Source organism: Dendrobates tinctorius, unplaced genomic scaffold (assembly GCF_039654945.1).
Source record: "Dendrobates tinctorius isolate UK_male_01 unplaced genomic scaffold, ASM3965494v1 ptg000138l, whole genome shotgun sequence".
In the NCBI taxonomy this organism is placed as follows: domain Eukaryota; kingdom Metazoa; phylum Chordata; class Amphibia; order Anura; family Dendrobatidae; genus Dendrobates; species Dendrobates tinctorius.
The window spans coordinates 14,811,578-14,836,510 of NW_027361806.1; the positions used below are offsets into that span (position 1 = coordinate 14,811,578).

At 41.5% G+C, this 24,933-nt stretch overlaps 1 protein-coding gene across 1 annotated transcript in view; it reads left to right on the forward strand.

The window, feature by feature from the left end:
- Positions 1-24,933, forward strand: part of ROR1 (receptor tyrosine kinase like orphan receptor 1) — a 285,614-nt gene that overhangs the window by 81,773 nt on the left and 178,908 nt on the right. The gene's annotated exons all lie outside the window — the stretch shown is intronic.

The following is a 24,933-nucleotide window of genomic DNA, read 5'->3' on the forward strand; positions in this document are numbered from 1 at the left end:
GTTGTAGTTCTCTCTGTATATGGTATATCGTGGTTGTGTCCAGTGCTCGGTCATGTTGGGGGTTGTAGTTCTCTCTGTATATAGTATATCATGGTGGTGTCCAGTGCTTGGTCATGTTGAGGGTTGTAGTTCTCTTTGTATATAGTATATCATGGTGGTGTCCAGTGCTCGGTCATGTTGGGAGTTGTAGTTCTCTCTGTATATAGTATATTGTGGTTGTGTCCAGTGCTTGGTCATGTTGGGGGTTGTAGTTCTCTCTGTATATAGTATATCATGGTGGTGTCCAGTGCTCGGTCATGTTGGGAGTTGTAGTTCTCTCTGTATATAGTATATCGTAGTTGTGTCCAGTGCTTGGTCATGTTGGGGGTTGTAGTTCTCTCTGTATATAGTATATCATGGTTGTGTCCAGTGCTTGGTCATGTTGGGAGTTGTCGTTCTCTCTGTATATAGTATATCGTGGTTGTGTCCAGTGCTCGGTCAAGTTGGGGGTTGTAGTTCTCTCTGTATATAGTATATCATGGTGGTGTCCAGTGCTTGGTCATGTTGGGAGTTGTAGTTCTCTCTGTATATAGTATATCACGGTTGTGTCCAGTGCTCGGTCATGTTGGGAGTTGTAGTTCTCTCTGTATATAGTATATCATGGTTGTGTCCAGTGCTCGGTAATGGTGGGAGTTGTAGTTCTCTCTGTATATAGTATATCATGGTGGTGTCCAGTGCTCGGTCATGTTGGGGGTTGTAGTTCTCTCTGTATATAGTATATCATGGTTGTGTCCAGTGCTCGGTCATGTTGGGAGTTGTAGTTCTCTCTGTATGTAGTATATCGTAGTTGTGTCCAGTGCTTGGTCATGTTGGGAGTTGTCGTTCTCTCTGTATATAGTATATCGTGGTTGTGTCCAGTGCTCGGTCATGTTGGGGGTTGTAGTTCTCTCTGTATATAGTATATCATGGTGGTGTCCAGTGCTTGGTCATGTTGGGAGTTGTAGTTCTCTCTGTATATAGTATATCACGGTTGTGTCCAGTGCTCGGTCATGTTGGGAGTTGTAGTTCTCTCTGTATATAGTATATCATGGTTGTGTCCAGTGCTCGGTAATGGTGGGAGTTGTAGTTCTCTCTGTATATAGTATATCATGGTGGTGTCCAGTGCTCGGTCATGTTGGGGGTTGTAGTTCTCTCTGTATATAGTATATCATGGTGGTGTCCAGTGCTCGGTCATGTTGGGGGTTGTCGTTCTCTCTGTATATAGTATATCATGGTGGTGTCCAGTGCTCGGTCATGTTGGGGGTTGTAGTTCTCTCTGTATATGGTATATCGTGGTTGTGTCCAGTGCTCGGTCATGTTGGGAGTTGTAGTTCTCTCTGTATATAGTATATCATGGTTGTGTCCAGTGCTCGGTAATGGTGGGAGTTGTAGTTCTCTCTGTATATAGTATATCATGGTGGTGTCCAGTGCTCGGTCATGTAGGGGGTTGTAGTTCTCTCCGTATATAGTATATCATGGTGGTGTCCAGTGCTCGGTCATGTTGGGGGTTGTCGTTCTCTCTGTATATAGTATATCATGGTGGTGTCCAGTGCTCGGTCATGTTGGGGGTTGTAGTTCTCTCTGTATATGGTATATCGTGGTTGTGTCCAGTGCTCGGTCATGTTGGGGGTTGTAGTTCTCTCTGTATATGGTATATCATGGTTGTGTCCAGTGCTCGGTCATGTTGGGGGTTGTAGTTCTCTCTGTATATGGTATATCGTGGTTGTGTCCAGTGCTCGGTAATGGTGGGAGTTGTAGTTCTCTCTGTATATAGTATATCATGGTGGTGTCCAGTGCTCGGTCATGTTGGGGGTTGTAGTTCTCTCCGTATATAGTATATCATGGTGGTGTCCAGTGCTCGGTCATGTTGGGGGTTGTAGTTCTCTCTGTATATAGTATATCATGGTGGTGTCCAGTGCTCGGTCATGTTGGGGGTTGTAGTTCTCTCTGTATATGGTATATCTTGGTTGTGTCCAGTGCTCGGTCATGTTGGGGGTTGTAGTTCTCTCTGTATATGGTATATCTTGGTTGTGTCCAGTGCTCGGTCATGTTGGGGGTTGTAGTTCTCTCTGTATATAGTATATCATGGTTGTGTCCAGTGCTCGGTCATGTTGGGAGTTGTAGTTCTCTCTGTATATAGTATATCATGGTGGTGTCCAGTGCTTGGTCATGTTGGGGGTTGTCGTTCTCTCTGTATATAGTATATCGTGGTTGTGTCCAGTGCTCGGTCATGTTGGGGGTTGTAGTTCTCTCTGTATATGGTATATCGTGGTTGTGTCCAGTGCTCGGTCATGTTGGGGGTTGTCGTTCTCTCTGTATATAGTATATCGTGGTTGTGTCCAGTGCTCGGTCATGTTGGGGGTTGTAGTTCTCTGTATATAGTATATCATGGTTGTGTCCAGTGCTCGGTCATGTTGGGAGTTGTAGTTCTCTCTGTATATAGTATATCGTGGTTGTGTCCAGTGCTTGGTCATGTTGGGGGTTGCAGTACTCTGTGTATGGAAGGATGTTTGGAGTTGTGCTCTGTGTGTGGGAAGCATGATAGCATTATGCCCTCCACCATGGTTAACCCTTTCTCCATACATGTGACAGCCGCCCCGATTTCCGGACCCCAGACGGCAGCACCAGTAGCGGTTTCTTAGGCCGAGACCATTTCCTGCCATGTAACATTGAACAAAGCTCAGAAGCAGCGGCAGTCGCCATTTAGGATCATTAGCGGCATCATTGAGACTAATGACTGTTGAACATAGGGCGTCTTTGTGGGGATCCTAAATCCTGCACTCCGTCATATGACTGCGGTCTAGTAAACACTACGTCATGATTTATGGCCGCTGGGTCATGGAGACAACAAAGGTTGATGAATCTGGATCTTGGTCACTTTTTTCAGCCTTGAGTAATTGTGTCCAGCTCCTTAGTGTTTGTGTGTTGGACATTTAGGTCCGATATTGTATTTGGGAGCAGATCCCCGCATATAAACACACGTCAGCGCCATCCGAGTCTGTGTAATGTATGTTCCAGGAGCAGAGATACCGGATACAATGCATCCTAAGATGCTGGATCGGCGCCATCCCAAAGACTTGGCCACCGAGTGCTCAAACAAGGTCGCACCCCAGGGGTAGAGAAACCCTAATCTGCGGCATTGTAAGGCCCCGTAATGGGCTAGGAAAGTTCCCCTCTCTGGATGTTAGGACACCAAATCGTTTCTGAGTCTCTTCACAGTCCAAAATATTGGGCCGTAGTTTTGCTTTCTTGGTAAGAAATGAAAGGCTAATATCCCTGGTGTTCAAGGGTAGTAAGAGGGCTATGTCAGCCTCTATATTAAGCGTTTATTACACAATCCCTGGTGGCCTAGATGAAAGGATTAATGTTAATAATATGCCAGGAGGGCCAAATGAAAGGATTAATGTTAAATAATATTGTGGATGGTCTAGTTGAAAGGATTAATGGTAAATAGTTAATACCAGCATCCCTGATGATCTAGTAGATGGTTAATGCCAGCATCCCTGGTGGTCTAGTAGATGATTTATATCAGCGTTCCTGGTGGTCTAGTACAGCATCTATGGTGGTCTAGTAGATGGTTAATGTCAGCGTCCCTGGTGGTCTAGGAGATGATTTATATCAGCATCCCTGGTGGTCTAGTGTAGAGCATCTCTGGTGGTCTAGGAGATGATTTATATCAGCATCCCTGGTGGTCTAGTAGAGTATCCCTGATGGTCTAGTAGATGGTTAATGTCAGCGTCCCTGGTGGTCTAGGAGATGATTTATATCAGCATCCCTGGTGGTCTAGTGTAGAGCATCTCTGGTGGTCTAGGAGATGATTTATATCAGCATCCCTGGTGGTCTAGTGTAGAGCATCTCTTGTGGTCTAGTAGATGGTTAATGTCAGCGTCCCTGGTGGTCTAGTAGATGATCTATATCAGCATCCCTGGTGGTCTAGTAGAGCATCTCAGTTGGTCTAGTAGATGGTTAATGTCGGCGTCCCTGGTGGTCTAGGAGATGATTTATATCAGCATCCCTGGTGGTCTAGTGTAGAGCATCTCTGGTGGTCTAGGAGATGATTTATATCAGCATCCCTGGTGGTCTAGTGTAGAGCATATCTGGTGGTCTAGTAGATGGTTAATGTCAGCGTCCCTGGTGGTCTAGTAGATGATCTATATCAGCACTCCTGGTGGTCTAGTAGAGCATCTCAGTTGGTCTAGTAGATGGTTAATGTCAGCGTCCCTGGTGGTCTAGTAGATGACTTAAATCAGCATTCCTGGTGATCTAGTAGAGCATCTCAGGTGGTCTAGTAGATGGTTAATATCAGTGTCCCTGCAGGGCTAGTAGATGGTTAATATCAACATCTCTTGTGGTCAAGAGAATTAAAGGGGTTAATGGCAATGTATTTATGGAATGAAACACTCTGTAAGAGCACGCATGTGCGAAGGGAAGACCACCCTACAGAGTCCAGGTATCAGAAGTCATTCACTATCAGCGTTGACATTTTTACTGAAAATAAAACCCGAGTGTTTCCCTTTCAGAATTAAATCTTTCAATGGAATTTACCGTTAATATTACTCCAATGATTAAAGCTTCATTGCCCCCGAGAGCGGGATGGACATACAACACATTGCGCTGCGCCCTTTGGCAGAGAAGACTTTAACATCTGTATCGTTCCCCTAAGTCCCTGACAGATGACCCCGGACCATTTAATGGGGGGAAGCAGCGGTTTGCCTTAGGAATCAACTTGTAGCCCTCAATACAGATCCTTTGTGATGAAACAGCGGGATCTGATCTATCACCAGAACATCCTCAGCTTCTGAGCTAAGTGTTAGCAAGTCATGAATGAAACATTTCAGCCTGGCTAGGAGAAAGTTCAGGAGTTCACTTCTCTGTGACTTTTGTTTTGTTCTGTTATGTAAAAAAAAATACATTGAAAAAAAAAAAAGTTTTAAAAGTTTTGGATGCAACTTATAAGAATGTGAGGGGACAATGCAGACAGCTGGATACATACTGCTAGGGTTGTCGGCGAGAACATTTTTTTAAAGGGGGTGTCCTATATGGGATATCAATATGCTATAAATGTCATAGATGGCAAATGTGAAGCCCATAAAATCAGAAGGTGCCATAACCCCTACAGATACATTAGTTAGGATGGAATCCATCCCTTTAAGGCCTCTTTCACACTTCCGTTTTTGACAATCAGTCAAGATCCGCCAATTTTGAAAAAAAAACGGATCCGCCATTTTTCTTTGCGGATCCGTTTTTTTCCCCATTGACTTTCATTATTGGCGGATCCTGACTGATTGCCGTCCGTTGCATCCGTTTTTTTGAGGATCCGCCACAATGTTAGTGTCCGTCAACATCCTCAAAGATTTCCAAACGGAGCTTGCAACGTTTTTTTGGCCGGCGGATTCTCCAGACACTGAATTAACCCCAAAATCTGTCTGGGTGCCGGACAAAAAAAAAAATTCTCTCTCTCTCTCCCTCTCTCTCCCTCTCTCTCCCTCTCTCTCTCCTTCCCGGCCAGCGATTCCTTTAAATTTCCTCATTTTCAGGATCCATCTAAAAACGGATCCTGTGCCATCCGTTCACATCAGTTGAGAACGGATCCGCTTGTCTGCCTTTTTGGCGGATTTTAACTGATGCAAATAACTGAAGTGTGAAAGAGGCCTAAGGCCTCTTTCACACTTCAGTTTTTTACAATCAGTCACAATCCGCCAGGTTTTGAAAAAAACAGATCCGCAATTTTCTTTTGAGGATCCGTTTTTTTCCCCATTGACTTCCATTATTGGCGGATTGTGACGGATTGCCGTCCGTTGCATCCGTTTTTTTTGCGGATCCGCCAAAAGTTGCTGTCCGTCACCATCCTCAAAAATTTCAAAACGGAGCTTGCAACGTTTTTTTCTCTGGCGGATCCTCCAGACACTCATTTAACCCGAAATTCTTTCTGGGTGCCGGACAAAAAAAAATTCTCTCTCTCTCTCTCAAAAACGGACGGGTGCCATCCGTTGTCATCAGTACTAAAACGGATCCGCCATCCGTCCTTTTGGCAGATTTTGACTGATGCAAAAAACTGAAGTGTGAAAGAGGCCTTATGGGGATTTCTAGGCTAAGACAAACTTTGTTGCTTTTTCAGGAACTGTCTATGTGTTATATCTATGTGAAGTGATGGGACTAAGTTGCAGTACCATATCTAACCTGTAGGCATGAGTGGCACTGTTTTGGGAAGAAGGACGACCATATTTTTCTCATTCTGTAACTCACTTGTATTGATCTGCACTGTGATCCTGAATGTTAGTGGCTCTCAAGTTTTGGCTCGCAGACAGAGGTCCGAAGCAGGGGACCCACCCTCCATAATGGCACAACTTCTTTAAGTGATGTAACAAAGGGTAAAATAAAAATAAAAGGTTCGTTCTACTTCAGTTGCCAGTCTCTAAATTACATGGAGGGTGAGCAGTTTGGAAACAGTCAACAGGAGCAGAATGGAAAAAACGCCTTCAAAGAGAAGTGTCTGAGAGTAAAGCCCCAGGGTCAGAGTGGTTGACCTGGCTTGAAAGTGCTGTAAATTAATGACATTAGGGGGTCTTAAGTCCAAGGCTCAACAAAGCCTTAGAAGCTTCAATTATTCGGAATACTAATACCTTAATTGCTTCTTTTTTTCCAAGAAAAGAAAATGTTTTTTTCTGTACAGTAAAATATAAAATCTATGAATAAACATTGTCGTGGATCTGAATCTATCTCTCCTCACTTAGTTTTACCTGTATAGGACACGTATGACAGGGAGCGACGTCAGTCCTGCAGGAAGGGACAATAATGTTATTTGTAAACAAGATATTATGTAGCGAAATGTATTCTATAAAGCAAGACCTGCAAAGGGTAACAAAGCACATCCAAGGGGATTATATCATAAGAGATGGCCTTATTAATCATACAAATATTAGGACATTTAGAAAACACACAGATGCAACAGCACAAAGGTGCTGACATAATAATATAACAAATATAGATCATTTGGATACAAGAATTGAAAATAGGTGCGCGTGTTCACACCCCAAAGTTAGGGTATACGCGGACTGAAAATAGATGTAATGTGCAGTAAAAAGCAATAGAATGCAGGAGGTGATGGCAGAATCAAAGGTATTGAATATCTTATATAATATACTACAAGTGCTTCTCACAATATTAGAATATCATCAAAAAGTGAATTTATTTCAGTTCTTCAATAGAAAAAGTGACACTCATATATTCTATAGAGTCATTACACACAGAGTGATCTATTTCACGTGTTTATTTCTGTTAATGTTGATGATTATGGCTTACAGCCAATGAAAACCCCAAAGTCATTATCTCAGTAAATTAGAATACTTTATAACACCAGCTTGAAAAATGATTTTGAAATCTGAAATGTTGGCCTACTGAAATGTATGTTCAGTAAATGCAATCAATACTTGGTCGGGGCTCCTTTTGCATCAGTTACTGCATCAATGCGGCGTGGCATGGAGGCGATCAGCCTGTGGCACTGCTGAGGGGTTATGGAAGCCCAGGTTGCTTTGATAGCAGCCTTCAGTTCATCTGCATTTTTGGGTCTGGTGTCTCATCTTCCTCTTGACAATACTCCACAGATTCTCTATGGGGTTAAGGTCAGGCGAGTTTCCTGCCAATCAAGCACAGTGATACTGTTGTTTGTACACCAGGTATTGGTACTTTTGGCAGTCTGGACAGGGGCCAAGTCCTGCTGGAGAATGACATTTCCATCTCCAAAAAGCTTGTCGGCAGAGGGAAGCATGAAGAGATCTAAAATGTCCTGGTAGTCGGCTGCGCTGACTTTGGTCTTGATAAAACACAGTGGACCTACACCAGCAGATGACATGGCTCCCCAAACCATCACTGACTGTGGAGACTTCACACTGGACCCCCAGCAGCTTGGATTGTGGCCTCTCCACTCTTCCTCCAGACTCTGGGACCTTGATATCCAAATGAAATGCAAACTTTACTTTCATATGAAAACAACACCTTGGACCACTGACAACAGTCCGGTTCTTTTTCTCCTTGGCCCAGGTAAGACGCTTCTGGTGTTGTCTATTGGTCATGAGCGGCCTGACACAAGGAATGTGACACTCTGTGAACAGCCGGCTTCTTTAGCAATGACCTTTTGTGGCTTCCCCTCCTTGTGGAGTGTGTCAGTGACTGCCTTCTGGACATCTGTCAGGTCTGCAGTCTTCCCCATGATTGTGGAGCTACTGACACAGAATAAGGGACCTTTATAAACACTTTACAGGTGTTTTTGTTCATTATTCTAATTTACTGAGATAATTACTTTTGGGTTTTTATTGGCTGTAAGCCATAATCATCAACATTAACAGAAATAAACCCGTGAGATAGATCACTCTGTATGTAATGACTCTATAGAATATAGGAGTTTCACTTTTTGTATTGAAAAGCTGAAATAAATTAACTTTTTGATGATATTTTAATGTAGCGAGAAGCACCTGTAGATGCTTTGTGACACAGTTCTGTTTTGTAGCACAGAATTGTATTTTATGTTACAAAATCATGTTCTGTGCTACAAAGTGATATTACGTAAAGGGTCTTTGGACTAGAGCATGCTATTAAAGGGTTATTCCCAAAATAGCTATAGTTATCCCCCTCCTCTTTTCCTTGTACACTGCCCCTATTGGTCAAACATTCATTAGATTTGGTTTCCAGTACCATCTCTATGCTGACGACACCCAATTATACGCTTCTTCTCCTGACATCACGCCAGCCTTTCTAGAAAACACCGGCGATTGTCTAAACGCTGTGTCTAACATCATGTCCTCACTATATCTGAAACTGAACCTGTCAAAGACTGAACTCCTTGTGTTTCCTCCCGCTACTAATGTACGTATACCCGACATTGCCATTTCCATGTGTGGTTCCACTATTACTCCCCAGCAACAGGCCCGCTGTCTTGGGGTCATACTTGACTCCGAGCTTTCCTTTGTCCCCCACATTCGATCACTGGCTCGCTCTTGTCATCTGCACCTCAAAAACATCTCTAGAATTCGACCTTTTCTTACTTTTGACTCTGCAAAAACTCTTACTGTTTCTCTTATTCATTCTCGTCTCGACTATTGTAACTCACCAATCGTTACACCGATGCATCTACCTTGTGCCAGTCATTACACTGGCTACCCATCCACCCAAGAATCCAGTATAAACTTATTACCCTCACCCACAAAGCCCTCCATGGCTCAGCACCACCCTACATCTCCTCCCTTGTTTCAGTATACCACCCTACCTCCGCCCTCCATTCTGCTGATGACCTGAGGTTAGCATCCTCAGTAATCAGAACCTCCCACTCCCGTCTGAAAGACTTTACACGTGCTGTGCCAATTCTTTGGAATGCACTTCCCAGGTAAATACGATTAGTCCCCAATCCCCACAATTTTAAGCGTGCCCTGAAAACGCATTTATTCAGACTGGCCTACCGCCTCAACACATTAACCTAATCTATCCCTGTGTGGCACAGCCAAAAGTTTTACCATAACCAGGTTCCCCGCATCATGTTCCCACATGCTTTATGCATCCATTAGCCCTCTGTGTCTGTACTGTTACACACTTAACATTATGGCAGGTCCATACAATCAGGGCAACTGTTACCACCCACCTTTCGTGTCTCCCCTTTTTCTTCATAGACTGTAAGCTTGCGAGCAGGGCCCTCATTCCTCTTGGTATTTGTTATGATCTATGTGATTATTGTTATGCTGTAATGTCTATTGTCTGTACAAATCCCCTCTGAAATGTACAGTGCTGCGGAATATGTCGGCGCTAGAGAAATAAAATTTATTATTATTATTATTATTATTATTATATCCATGATATAATGGATGACTTATTGATAGGTGGGGGACGGACTCCCAGCGCCCCAGAAATTGGGCTTTGGACCCCAGGAACTGGGCCCTGCAGCCAGTCTTGAATGGAATAGCGGTGCACATGCTCGACCTCCGTCCCATTCATTGTCAATGGGATTACCAAAAATAGCCCTTTAACATCTCCATCCTGCAGCCTACACCCACACCATGTGTATGTGATGGCAATGACCCTCTGTTCCCTCTTACAAAACACACGAATAGAGTGAAATTAAAACCATCTGTTGCAAAACAACACTCTGTGTCAAAAGGAATTGCAATTGGTGGCACAAAATGACTCTGCTGACACCAAGTTCTAGTTTATAAAACTGCACTTGAAATTATTGCAATATTGTATCCTGTTTTCACACCATCTTTTTTTTTTTTGGGGGGGGGGGGTTATTTTGTGTCAACGTGGTCCTGTAAATCGATCTTCTCCGTAACATCGCTGTTTTGCAGTCCAGCCTTCCTCCAGGCGTATGTGATGGCATCGAGCCTGGGTTCCTTCTCCCCGAGCTGCCAGACTTGAGCCCATTATCTGTATTTTCATATCTGAAGTAATAATATTTTTGCCTGAAATGTGAAAATGCTGCAGACTTTATGAGGTTTGGATAAATATTGGAAGGTATGAAAACAATGTTTTATCTGGAAATAGTAGGTGAAATTGAAAACAGGTCTAATTCCGATACGCTTGTAGTCAAACGTTCTCCAGGCGGAGCTGGTCAAATATTTTAGGACACAAGTGTCCTGCCTGTGGCTCTCCAACTTTTGTGAAACTACAACTTCCAGCATGCCCTCACAGCCTGTAGGCTTGTGCATTTGGCTCAATTTTGCATTAGTTGAATATTACTTGGGTTTCTTCTTGTGGACATAATAGGCATCCCGATCATCACAGACCAACTTCAGTGGAAGGCAGGCAGCACTTGAAGGGGTTTCTACAGAAGTCTTTGCACAAGCCACTCAGTCTAGCAGGTCCCAAGAGAACCCTGACTCTTACCCGTGGCTAAACAAGGATCTAGACTTACAAAGGGGCTCCTGGGTTGAATTCACGGAGTGGCAGCTGGCCAGTGGAGTGGGCTGGCAGAGAATGGTCAGAAAGGAGGTAAGGATAGGAACATAGTTGTAAAGCAGTAGAATAATCAAGACACGTGTCAAGATCAATAATGTGGGTCAAACTGGTAAAGCAGGAACAGAGTAAAAGGAGTGAACCAGGTAGAATCATAGAATCATAGAATCGTAGAGTTGGAAGGGACCTCCTGGGCCATCTGGTCCAACCCCCTGCTCAAAGCAGGATTCGCTAAATCATCCCAGTCAGATGTCTGTCCAGCCTCTGTTTGAAGACTTCCATTGAAGGAGAACTCACCACTTCTCGTGGCAGCTTGTTCCACTCATTGATCACTCTAACTGTCAAAAAGTTTTTTCTAATATCTAATCTGTGTCTCCTCCCATTCAGTTTCATCCCATTGCTTCTAGTCTTTCCTTGGGCAAATGAGAATAAAGTTGATCCTTCTACAATGTGACAGCCCTTTAGATATTTGTAGACAGCTATTAAGTCTCCTCTCAGTCTTCTCTTTTGCAAACTAAACATTCCCAAATCCTGCAACCTTTCCTCATAAGACAGGGTTTGCAGACCGGTCACCATTCTGGTCGCTCTTTTCTGAACTTGCTCCAGTTTGTTGATGTCTTTTTTAAAATGTGGTGCCCAAAACTGGACACAATATTCCAGATGAGGTCTGACCAAAGAGGAGTAGAGGGAAATAATGACTTCACGTGATCTAGACTGTATGCTTCTGTTAATACATCCTAGAATTGCATTTGCCTTTTTTGCTGCTGTATCACACTGTTGACTCATATTCAGTCTGTGATCTATTAGTATACCCAAGTCTTTTTCACATGTGCTGTTGCTTAGGCCTATTCCTCCCATTCTATATATGCTTTTTTCATTTTTATTGCCCAGATGTAGTACTTTGCATTTCTCCTTGTTAAAAACCATTCTGTTAGTTGCTGCCCACTTCTCCAGTTTATTTAAATCTTTTTGAATCCTCTCTCTCTCTTCTCTAGTATTAGCTATCCCTCCTAGCTTTGTGTCATCAGCAAATTTAATCAGTTTACCCTCAATTCCTTCATCTAAATCATTGATAAAGATGTTGAACAATACAGGGCCCAGGACAGAGCCCTGTGGTACCCCACTTGAGACATTCCTCCAACTGGATGTGCAGCCATTTACGACCACTCTTTGGGTCCGATCACTAAGCCAGTTATGAATCCACCTAACAGTTGCCTTGTCCATTCCATACTTAGTCATTTTTTCAATAAGGATTGTATGAGAGACTTTGTCAAATGCTTTGCTGAAGTCAAGATATACTATATCTACAGCATTTCCTTGATCCACCCAATCAGTGATTCCGTCATAGAAGGAAATTAAGTTAGTCTGACATGACTTATTAGTTACAAACCCATGCTGACTCTGTTTAATCACTTAATTCTTATCCAGGTATTGACATACATGTTGTTTAATAATTTGTTCAAAGATCTTTCCTGGTATAGAAGTCAGACTCACCGGCCTATAGTTGCCTGGGTCTACCTTCTTCCCCTTTTTGAAGATAGGAACAACATTTGCTCTTCTCCAGTCTTCTGGCACTTCTCCTGTTCTCCAAGAATTTTCAAAGATTATGGAGAGGGGTTCAAAAATTTCTTCTGCTATCTCCTTCAGTACTCTGGGGTGTAATTCATCTGGACCTGGAGACTTGAATTCATTTAGGTTAGCTAAGTGTTTCCTCACTATCTTTCTGTTTATAGATATCCTGGATTCTTCTATTTCCTTAATAGGACAGTGAATAACAGGCAAGTAGAACTTATAACTGGCAAGTAAAGTCAGGAAGTTAGGGGTTTATATAGTGTGTAGCCGCTCCAAAGACTCATACAATGGAGTTAATGAGTTAATGAGTTAATGAGCAAAACATTTTCAAGAATTAACCCTCAAGTTCCCATGCCAAGACAGCAACACAAGTCCTAGAATAATGAACACAGATGCTGTATTGTCAGTCACAACTAAGGTGCAGAAGGAGTGAGTACAGATATGGATGTTACTGATGATGCTTATCAGGGGATAGGTGGGACCAATAATAATATTTGTCGGGCTAAGTTCTTACATATTTTGGTGGATTTTGTTAAATATTAAAAGTCTATGATCAACTTGAAGTGAATCTTTTCCCTTCACTTCTTTTCATTTTAAGCTCCAGATGACAATGCTGATTCAGTTCTAGGCTATATTTATACAGTAAAAGTCAGAAATCCATTTTGCTGTACAGTCATCGATAGGGGAAACGTCAGTGCCTGCCAAAGACAGATTTATCATTGGGCTCAATGTAAACTCTGTAAACAGTAAGCTCCTCAACTCCCTCTAGTGGTGGCTGCAGGTAGGCAGAATTGTAAACTTTTTACTCAGTCTTTGATGAAAATTTGTATCTCTGTATCAGAAAAGCTAAACTCTGGCCATTATTAAGTTGTAAAATCACTATTGTAAAATTATAAAGCACAGAATTTTCAGTCTTTTCCATAAGAAAAGGTTTTTAAGTACAGACAACTGTATATCATTACTAGTTAATGTAATGATGCCTGATCCCCTGCAGATTTGGAGACAGGACCCCTGGACACGTGAAAGCATCAGGGCAGCTGGTTTGGTCATTGTTGAAACCTGAAACTGTGATTTTCCATGGGAATATTGTGCGGCCCTCAGCGCTCTTTCTAAATGCGCTGCCTCAGTGACTGAACCCATAGAGAAAAATGAGGTCAGAGAATTCTTCAGCTCTGTTTTGGTTGCTCCCCCTTGCTGCATTTACAATGTCTCTGGATACTTTATCCATGGTCTCTGATTCTCTAAAAGGAGTGATAAATTACTGAATACTGTGGAATTGCTATTAACTTTCCTGGTTTTCGATACTTTTTTATTAAATCTCGAATAAGGCTTTTTTCAGTCAATTGACAAGTCGGGAGGGGTGGGCTTATTTGGGACCTCCTTTAAATAACGAGAGCAAAGCAGCAACAAATAACACCTCTATCTCTCTGGAGGACCCAACATGTTTTTGCAGTACATAGACAACTACTTGAATTCAGTGAGAACCGTGCAATACCTTGTTGCGCCAGTGGTGGTGCTGTAGGGAAATTGAATGCTTGCTGCTTTACTCTGTTGCATGTTGGTGCTGATCGCTTGTGATCAGCTTATTTTAGGGGCACATTTCTAAAGGAAAAGTATTGTAAAAAATGAATAATACATTTAACTTAGTCTTTATAGTTGGGTGGCCACCAGTATGGCTGCCATGGTATCTCGCACAGCTTTACCGAAGTATTTTTTTTTTTTGGTTCCTCCTCTGTGAACTAATGGTTTTCCTAAGCATGAAATTCATACTCACGATCTCTAAGTATTCTGAAGGGTCTGTCACTTTCCATTGGTTTCCTCCAAGATGTTTGTTTGGAGGACTTAAAGATTTAAGCGGCGGAGAGGTTGTATTTCACATCGAATGTCGGTCCCACTAACAGGATTTTTTTGGATTTTGGCTAGAAGACCAGAAATGTGGATTTACTCCCATTTATTAATCTGTTCCTTAACGTGTCCTTAAATAACTTGGGTTGAGGACCAGCGGAGGGTTAAGTGTTCCATCCCCGTGTTCTCCGGTGCCCACGATCTTATATCATAACATCATTAGTAATCTACGTTGTGCGTTATACAAAACTAATCCCCCTAATTATTCAAGGCTGGCGTTCCTGTCTTTCTACTTGTAAGGAGACCTGAACCGAATTCTTTCTTCTGGCTACAGTTAATACATATCGAATTCTCCTTACCAACTTCTCAAGAGCACCAAATAGAATAATTAAAAGTCAGGATTCAGAGGGAAATAAGGTCAACCGTGAGGACAACCACAACAAAAAAAGAAATGAATGGGAGGTTTTTACTGTGTTTAAAGTCTTTTTCAAGTTTCCAAAAGTCCCAAAAGTTCCTATCCTTCTGGATGTTATTCCCATGATGAAGCTCAGTGTTACCCCCTTCTGTATAGTTTGCAGAAAGGGAAGTGACAACTGCTCTGAGCACATTTCTGGATCACAGAATTCGTTGTCACTCTTGACCAAGTCTAATGTTGTTCTGGCGAGTGAGACTAAATATCTTTTTCCAGGATTTATTATTATTATTATTATTTAGGACCCAATTATGAACTGCAGGGGTCCGCACTAATCCTAACAATGGCGGGGCAACAGCCCTGGTTTACCCCTTCCTAGGTTTTCCTGGCAGTCAGCTCCATTCACTTCAATGGGGCTGTGTTGTAGTTCCCTCCACAGTGGAGGGCCAGATGTGTCACTGTGCAGCAAAAAAAAACAATAGAGGGGGACACATCAGTAAACCAGTGCTGCAGCACCGTCATTCACACGATCGGTGACGATCCCAGAGGTTGGAACCCTACAATTCATAAAATTATGGCATGTCCTAGTGATTAGAATACCCCTTTAACAATGCTTTATTAATCCTAAATAATGGCGCCATGCAGTGCCCATATCATTGACCTTACCATCTCTTCACCTCGTAGTCCTTGTCTCAATATTATTTAATTAATCTGGATACTTATTATAAAGCGCCACTCCGGCCCCTAGTAACATACTCACCAGCCGCCGTCTTCTGCTGTTCTCGGTAACACTTCTGTCGTCTCCAGGCACGCGTCTGAATGAGGCCGTCCTTAACTCTGACTTTTGTTCCATCAACTTTAATGTGCTGGAGAGTTTACATATCTTTCATATTCTTCATTTATTGTAAATCTTTTTATTAAGTTTTGTATATATAAAAATTTTTTTTAACAAAGTACAAGTGAAAGGCAACAAAGTATCAATGTAAATCAGTTATTTATTACAAAAGTTTGAAAGAATAGTTGACCACCATTATAGATGTTTCCTCTTGTTGCCACAGATGGAAAACTATAAAAATAAGACACAATTCTAACTAAAGAATTCATGGTCTAAATTTCTAAAAACTTGAGGGAACAGAATATCTGGAATGCTTTATTTCCGATGTACCGTAAATTCCCTCTAAGTTCTTTTGTTTGGTCATGTGATTTGAGTTTAGCGTCATCATGACCATTATATCCCAAAATACCAGTATTTATTTTGAGCCTCCGTGGTCCCCAGGGCTGAGAATGTGTTAAAACTCTGTTCCTGCGTGAGCACATTTCTGAATTGTCAGCCTTTGTTTTTAATATTTGTATGTGCTAACCCGTAACCACAGACACCCAAGAGGTTCTGTCATCACGGCTCTTGGTACAGCAAGACCCCGGCCAACTCCCGAATAAATAGCCTGTCACGTTTATTTGGACAGGACATTGCCGAGAGTACAATAATAAACTAAAACACAAGGGAGTGTAAAACAAGAAGTGACTTAGGCGACGGCCATTTGTGGAGACTCGAAACCTCTGTGTATTGTCGGTTCACAAATAAATATCCTGATGGAACAATAATCATTTGGGCCAAACAAGAAGTCACCAAAAATTCTGTCGTCCTAGAGGGCAAAATAAAAAAAAATTATAGTAAGTCGCAACTTTAAGATCAGGATCTTGGGACATTTGATCTGCGAAAGGTCAATCCTAAAGGAATGGAATTTAGGAAACTCAAAGTTTCCCAAATCTTTTTCCTAAACAAGAGACATGAAAGAAAACAACTCATGTACAAAGGGAGAGGACGCTGTCATTGGGGAGGCAGCAAGTTACAGCTTTTTCAAAGGTCTTTTTTTTTTTTCTTTATAGCATGAAAAACAATTTACACTGCTCATAAAAATAAAGGGGACACTTAAACATCAGAATATAACTCCAAGTAAATCAAACTTCTGTGGAATCAAACTGTCCACTTAGGAAGCAACACTGAGTGACAATCAATTTCACATGCTGTTGCGCAAATGGAATAGACAACAGATGGAAATTATTGTCAATTATCAAGACACCCTCAATAAAGTAGTGGTTCTGCAGGTGGGGACCACAGACCACATCTCAGTACCAATGCTTTCTGGCTGATGTTTTGGTCACTTTTGAATGTTGGTTGTGCTTTCACACTCGTGGTAGCATGAGACAGACTCTACAACCCACACAAGTGGCTCAGGTAGTGCAGCTCATCCAGGATGGTACATCAATGAGAGCTGTGGCAAGAAGGTTTGCTGTGTCTGTCAGCGTAGTGTCCAGAGGCTGGAGGTGCTACCAGGAGACAGGTCAGTACACCAGGAGACGTGGAGGGGGCCGAAGGAGGGCAACAACCCAGCAGCAGGACCGCTACCTCATCCTTTGTGCAAGGAGGAACAGGAGGAGCACTGCCAGAGCCCTGCAAAATGACCTCCAGCAGGCCACATCCTCCATGAGGATGGTCTGAGTGCCTGACGTCCACAGATGGGGGTTGTGCTCACAGCCCAACACTGTGCATCCCTCCAAAGAAATGCCACCCCACAGCATTACTGACCCACTGCCAAACCGGTCATGCTGAAGGATGTTGCAGGCATCAGACTGCTCTCCACGGCATCTCCAGACTCTGGCAGGTCTATCACATGTGCTCAGTGTGAACCTGCTTTCATCTGTGAAGAGCACAGGGTGCCAGTGGCGAATTTGCCAATCCTGGTGTTCTGTGGCAAATGCCAAGCGTCCTGCACGGTGTTGTGCTGTGAGCACAACCCCCATCTGTGGACGTCGGGCACTCAGACCATCCTCATGGAGTCGGTTTCTAACCATTTGTGCAGACACATGCACATTTGTGGCCTGCTGAAGGTCATTTTGCTGGGATCTGGCAGTGCTCCTCCTGTTCCTCCTTGCACAAAGGCTGAGGTAGCGGTCCTGCTGCTGGGTTGTTGCCCTCCTACGGGCCCCTCCACATCTCCTGGAGTACTAGCCTGTCTCCTGGTAGCACCTCCAGCCTCTGGACACTACGCTGACAGACACAGCAAACCTTCTTGCCACAGCTCGCATTGATGTGCCATCCTGGATGAGCTGCACTACCTGAGCCACTTGTGTGGGTTGCAGAGTCCGTCTCATGCTACCACGAGTGTGAAAGCACAACCAACATTCAAAAGTGACCAAAACATCACCCAGAAAGCATTGGTACTGAGATGTGGTCTGTGGTCCCCACCTGCAGAACCACTCCTTTATTGAGGGTGTTTTGATAATTGCCAATAATTTCCATCTGTTTTCTATTCCATTTGAACAACAGCATGTGAAATTGATTGTCAATCAGTGTTGATTCCTAAGTGGACAGTTTGATTTCACAGAAGTTTGATTTACTTGGAGTTGTATTCTGTTTAAGTGTTCCCTTTATTTTTTTGAGCAGTGTATTAAAGAACTATTCCCATGAAATCTAATTATTCTCTATCGTCTGGATATTGAATAACTTAATAATGGCTTTGCAGCCCTATCTTGATGGACCTGGAGTTGCCCATGCTCGACCTCTTCTCCATTCATTGTCTATGGGACTGCTGGAGAAACCTGAGTATTGTATTCAGATTTCTCTGTCAGGCTCATTAACAATAAATGGAGCAGAGTCCGAACATGTGCACCTCAGGTCCATTCAAGATGGGGCTGAAAAGCCAAATTCTCAAGGTTCCAGAGAATCAAACTAGGGAACGCAACCGATCAGCAAATTGTCTCTATCTCATGGGTAGAAGATAACTGATTTTCTGGGAAGGACTCTTTAAGGAGAGAAAATGTTAAGGTTGTTATAGCTGTAGTCTTATACATAGCGGCAGTATTATAGTAGTTATATTCTTATACATAGCGGCAGTATTATAGTAGTTATATTCTTGTACATAGGAGCAGTATTATAGTAGTTATATTCTTGTATACAGGGGCAATATTATAATAGTTATATTCTTGTACATAGGGGCAGTATTATAGTAGTTATATTCCTGTACATAGGGGCAGTATTATAGTAGTTATATTCTTGTACATAGGGAGCAGTATTATAGTAGTTATATTCTTGTACATAGGGGCAGTATTATAGTAGTTATATTCTTGTACATAGGAGCAGTATTATAGTAGTTATATTTTTGTACATAGGAGCAGTATTATAGTAGTTATATTCTTGTACATAGGGGCAGTATTATAGTAGTTATATTCTTGTACATAGGGGCAGTATTATAGTAGTTATATTCTTGTACATAGGGGCAGTATTATAGTAGTTATATTCTTGTACATAGGGGCAGTATTATAGTAGTTATATTCTTGTACATAGGGACAGTATTATAGTAGTTATATTCTTGTACATAGGGGACAGTATTATAGTAGTTATATTCTTGTACATAGGGGCAGTATTATAGTAGTTATATTCTTGCACATAGGAGGCAGTATTATAGTAGTTATATTCTTGCACATAGGGGGCAGTATTATAGTAGTTATATTCTTGTACATAGGAGCAGTATTATAGTAGTTTTTTTTGTACATAGCAGTATTATAGTAGTTATATTCTTGTACATAGGGGCAGTATTATAGTAGTTATATTCTTGTACATAGGGGGCAGTATTATAGTAGTTATATTCTTGCACATAGGGGGCAGTATTATAGTAGTTATATTCTTGTACATAGAGGGCAGTATTATAGTAGTTATATTCTTGTACATAGGTGGCAGTATTATAGTAGTTATATTCTTGCACATAGGAGCAGTATTATAGTAGTTATATTCTTGTACATAGGAGCAGTATTATAGTAGTTATATTCTTGTACATAGGAGCAGTATTATAGTAGTTATATTCTTGTACATAGTAGCAGTATTATAGTAGTTATATTCTTGTACATAGGAGCAGTATTATAGTAGTTATATTCTTGTACATAGGGGGCAGTATTATAGTAGTTATATTCTTGCACATAGGGGGCAGTACTATAGTAGATATATTCTTGTACATAGGCGCAGTATTATAGTAGTTATATTCTTGCACATAGGGGCAGTATTATAGTAGTTATATTATTGTACATAGGGGCAGTATTATAGTAGTTATATTCTTGTACATAGGAGCAGTATTATAGTAGTTATATTCTTGTGCATAGGAGCAGTATTATAGTAGTTATATTCTTGTACATAGGGGCAGTATTATAGTAGTTATATTCTTGTACATAGGGGCAGTATTATAGTAGTTATATTCTTGTACATAGGTGAAGTATTATAGTAGTTATATTCTTGTACATAGGGGCAGTATTATAGTAGTTATATTCTTGTACATAGGTGAAGTATTATAGTAGTTATATTCTTGTACATAGGGGCAGTATTATAGTAGTTATATTCTTGTACATAGGGGGCAGTATTATAGTAGTTATATTCTTGTACATTGGAGCAGTATTATAGTAGTTATATTCTTGTACATTGGAGCAGTATTATAGTAGTTATATTCTTGTACATAGGGGCAGTATTATAGTAGTTATATTCTTGTACATAGGGGCAGTATTATAGTAGTTATATTCTTGTACATAGGGGCAGTATTATAGTAGCTATATTCTTGTACATAGGGGGCAGTATTATAGTAGTTATATTCTTGTGCATAGGAGCAGTATTATAGTAGTTATATTCTTGTACATAGGGGGCAGTATTATAGTAGTTATATTATTGTACATAGGGGCAGTATTATAGTAGTTATATTCTTGTACATAGGGGAAGTATTATAGTAGTTATATTCTTGTACATAGGGGCAGTATTATAGTAGTTATATTCTTGTACATAGGGGGCAGTATTATAGTAGTTATATTCTTGTACATTGGAGCAGTATTATAGTAGTTATATTCTTGTACATTGGAGCAGTATTATAGTAGTTATATTCTTGTACATATTGGCAGTATTATAGTAGTTATATTCTTGTACATAGGGGGAGTATTATAGTAGTTATATTCTTGTACATAGGGGCAGTATTATAGTAGCAATATTCTTGTACATAGGGGGCAGTATTATAGTAGTTATATTCTTGTACATAGGGGCAGTATTATAGTAGTTATATTCTTGCACATAGGAGGCAGTATTATAGTAGTTATATTCTTGCACATAGGGGGCAGTATTATAGTAGTTATATTCTTGTACATAGGAGCAGTATTATAGTAGTTATATTCTTATACATAGGGGCAGTATTATAGTAGTTATATTCTTGTACATAGGGGGCAGTATTATAGTAGTTATATTCTTGTACATAGGAGCAGTATTATAGTAGTTATATTCTTGTACATAGGAGCAGTATTATAGTAGTTATATTCTTGCACATAGGAGGCAGTATTATAGTAGTTATATTCTTGTACATTGGAGCAGTATTATAGTAGTTATATTCTTGTACATAGGAGCAGTATTATAGTAGTTATATTCTTGTACATAGGGCAGTATTATAGTAGTTATATTGTTGTACATAGGGGGCAGTATTATAGTAGTTATATTCTTGTACATAGGGGCAGTATTATAGTAGCTATATTCTTGTACATAGGGGGCAGTATTATAGTAGTTATATTCTTGTGCATAGGAGCAGTATTATAGTAGTTATATTCTTGTACATAGGGGGCAGTATTATAGTAGTTATATTATTGTACATAGGGGCAGTATTATAGCAGTTATATTCTTGTACATAGGGGCAGTATTATAGTAGTTATATTCTTGTACATAGGGGCAGTATTATAGTAGTTATATTCTTGTACATAGGGGGCAGTATTGTAGTAGTTATATTCTTGTACATTGGAGCAGTATTATAGTAGTTATATTCTTGTACATTGGAGCAGTATTATAGTAGTTATATTATTGTACATAGGGGCAGTATTATAGTAGTTATATTCTTGTACATAGGGGCAGTATTATAGTAGTTATATTCTTGTACATAGGGGCAGTATTATAGTAGTTATATTCTTGTACATAGGGGGCAGTATTATAGTAGTTGGCACACCAGCCTGACCAAAGAGCTGAGGCGAGCTTCCAGGGCTGCTGAGCGCAGATGGAAAAGATCCCACTCCAACGAGCATTTCATCGCATTCAAACAGTCCCTCACTACTTTCAAGACCACACTCGCCACAGCTAAACAAACCTACTTCTCATCTCTCATATCCTCCCTGTCTCACAACCCTAAACAGTTATTCAACACCTTCAATTCTCTCCTCCGCCCCCCAGCACCTCCTCCCTCCCCACTCATCTCAGCTGAAGACTTTGCCTCATTTTTCAAGCAGAAAATTGATAACATCAGGGACAGTTTTGGTCAACAACTCCCAGAGCCCTTCCTCCCGACTTCCCAGCCCTCCACCTTCAAAACCAACTTCTCCACCATTACAGAAGATCGACTCTCCACTCTACTCTCAAGATCACATCTCACCACCTGTGCACTCGACCCGATCCCATCCCACTTCATCCCAAACCTCACCACAGTCTTCATCCCAACCCTAACCCATCTCTTCAACCTATCACTAACAACTGGTGTTTTCCCCTCAAGCTTTAAACATGCCTCCATCACACCTATCCTCAAAAAGCCCTCTCTTGACCCATCCTCTGTATCTAGCTATCGCCCTATATCACTTCTCCCATACGCCTCCAAGCTACTGGAACAACACATCTACCTTGAACTGTCCTCCCATCTCTCTTCTTGCTCCCTCTTCGACCGCTTACAATCTGGCTTCCGGTCACACCACTCCACTGAAACTGCCCTTACTAAGGTCACCAATGACCTCTTAACTGCCAAGAGCAAGCGACACTACTCTGTCCTCCTCCTCCTGGACCTGTCGGCTGCCTTTGACACAGTGGACCATTCCCTATTATTACAGACCCTCTCATCCCTCGGCATCACAGACTTGGCCCTCTCCTGGATCTCATCATACCTAACAGACCGGACATTCAGCGTCTCCCACTCACACACCACCTCCTCACCTCGCCCCCTATCTGTCGAGTCCCACAAGGTTCAGTCCTAGGGCCCCTGCTGTTCTCTATTTACACCTTTGGCCTGGGACAGCTCATAGAATCTCATGGCTTTCAGTATCATCTTTATGCTGATGACACACAGATCTACATCTCTGGACCAGATATCACCTCCCTACTAACCAGAATCCCTCAATGTCTGTCCACTATTTCATCCTTCTTCTCCACTAGATATCTGAAACTCAACATGGACAAAACAGAATTCATCATCTTTCCCCCATCTCACGTGACCCCCCCTACGAACCTATCAATTACAGTAAATGACTGCCCACTCTCCCCAGTCCCACAAGCTCGCTGCCTCGGAGTAATCCTTGATGCTGATCTCTCCTTCAAACCACATATCCAAACCCTTTCCACTTCCTGCCGACTTCAACTCAAAAATATTTCACGCATCCGTTCATTCCTCACCCAAGAATCTGCAAAAACCCTAGTCCATGCCCTCATCATCTCTCGCCTTGACTACTGCAACCTCATGCTCTGCGGCCTCCCCTCAAACACTCTCGCACCCCTCCAATCTATTCTAAACTCTGCTGCCCGACTAATCCACCTGTCCCCCCGCTGTTCCCCAGCTTCTCCCCTCTGTCAATCCCTTCACTGGCTCCCAATTGCCCAGAGACTCCATTACAAAACCCTAACCATGACATACAAAGCCATCCACAACTTGTCTCCTCCATACATCTGTGACCTCGTCTCCCGGTACTTTCCTGCACGCAACCTCCGATCCTCACAAGATCTCCTTCTCTACTCCCCTCTTATCTCCTCTTCCCACAATCGCATACAAGATTTCTCTCGCGCATCACCCCTACTCTGGAACTCTCTACCACAACATATCAGACTCTCACCTACCATCGAAACCTTCAAAAAGAGCCTGAAGACCCACCTCTTCCGACAAGCCTATAACCTGCAGTAACCACCGATCGACCAAACCGCTGCACGACCAGCTCTACCCTCGCCTACTGTATTATCACCCATCCCTTGAAGATTGTGAGCCCTCGCGGGCAGGGTCCTCTCTCCTCCTGTACCAGTTATGACTTGTATTGTTTAAGATTATTGTACTTGTTTTTATGTATACCCCCCTCACATGTAAAGCGCCATGGAATAAATGGCGCTATAACAATAAATAATAATAATAATAATAGTAGTTATATTCTTGTACATTGGAGCAGTATTATAGTAGTTATATTCTTGTACATTGGAGCAGTATTATAGTAGTTATATTCTTGTACATAGGGGCAGTATTATAGTAGTTATATTCTTGTACATAGGGGCAGTATTATAGTAGTTATATTCTTGTACATAGGGGCAGTATTATAGTAGCAATATTCTTGTACATAGGGGCAGTATTATAGTAGTTATATTCTTGCACATAGGAGGCAGTATTATAGTAGTTATATTCTTGCACATAGGGGGCAGTATTATAGTAGTTATATTCTTGTACATAGGAGCAGTATTATAGTAGTTATATTCTTATACATAGGGGCAGTATTATAGTAGTTATATTCTTGTACATAGGGGGCAGTATTATAGTAGTTATATTCTTGTACATAGGAGCAGTATTATAGTAGTTATATTCTTGTACATAGGAGCAGTATTATAGTAGTTATATTCTTGCACATAGGAGGCAGTATTATAGTAGTTATATTCTTGTACATTGGAGCAGTATTATAGTAGTTATATTCTTGTACATAGGAGCAGTATTATAGTAGTTATATTCTTGTACATAGGGCAGTATTATAGTAGTTATATTGTTGTACATAGGGGCAGTATTATAGTAGTTATATTCTTGTACATTGGAGCAGTATTATAGTAGTTATATTCTTGTACATAGGGGCAGTTTTATAGTAGTTATAGTCTTCTAGATAAATGGCAGTGTTGTGGCGTATGTATTTTCATAGTGCTAGTTCAGTGTCTGTTCCTTGCAGCATTACTCTGTGGAGAGGATCTGTAAGCTCAGGAGTCTATTTCTTCCTCTGTATTTGGTAGGATTATTAGTTCTCCTATATAGAACAGTCTAGATTTTGTATATGTATTGATCTGGTGATCATATAACTTTAGCAGCTCGGTGACATCAGCCTGATGTGAACACTCGTAGAATGCGTGGAAATAATATTAAACCTGG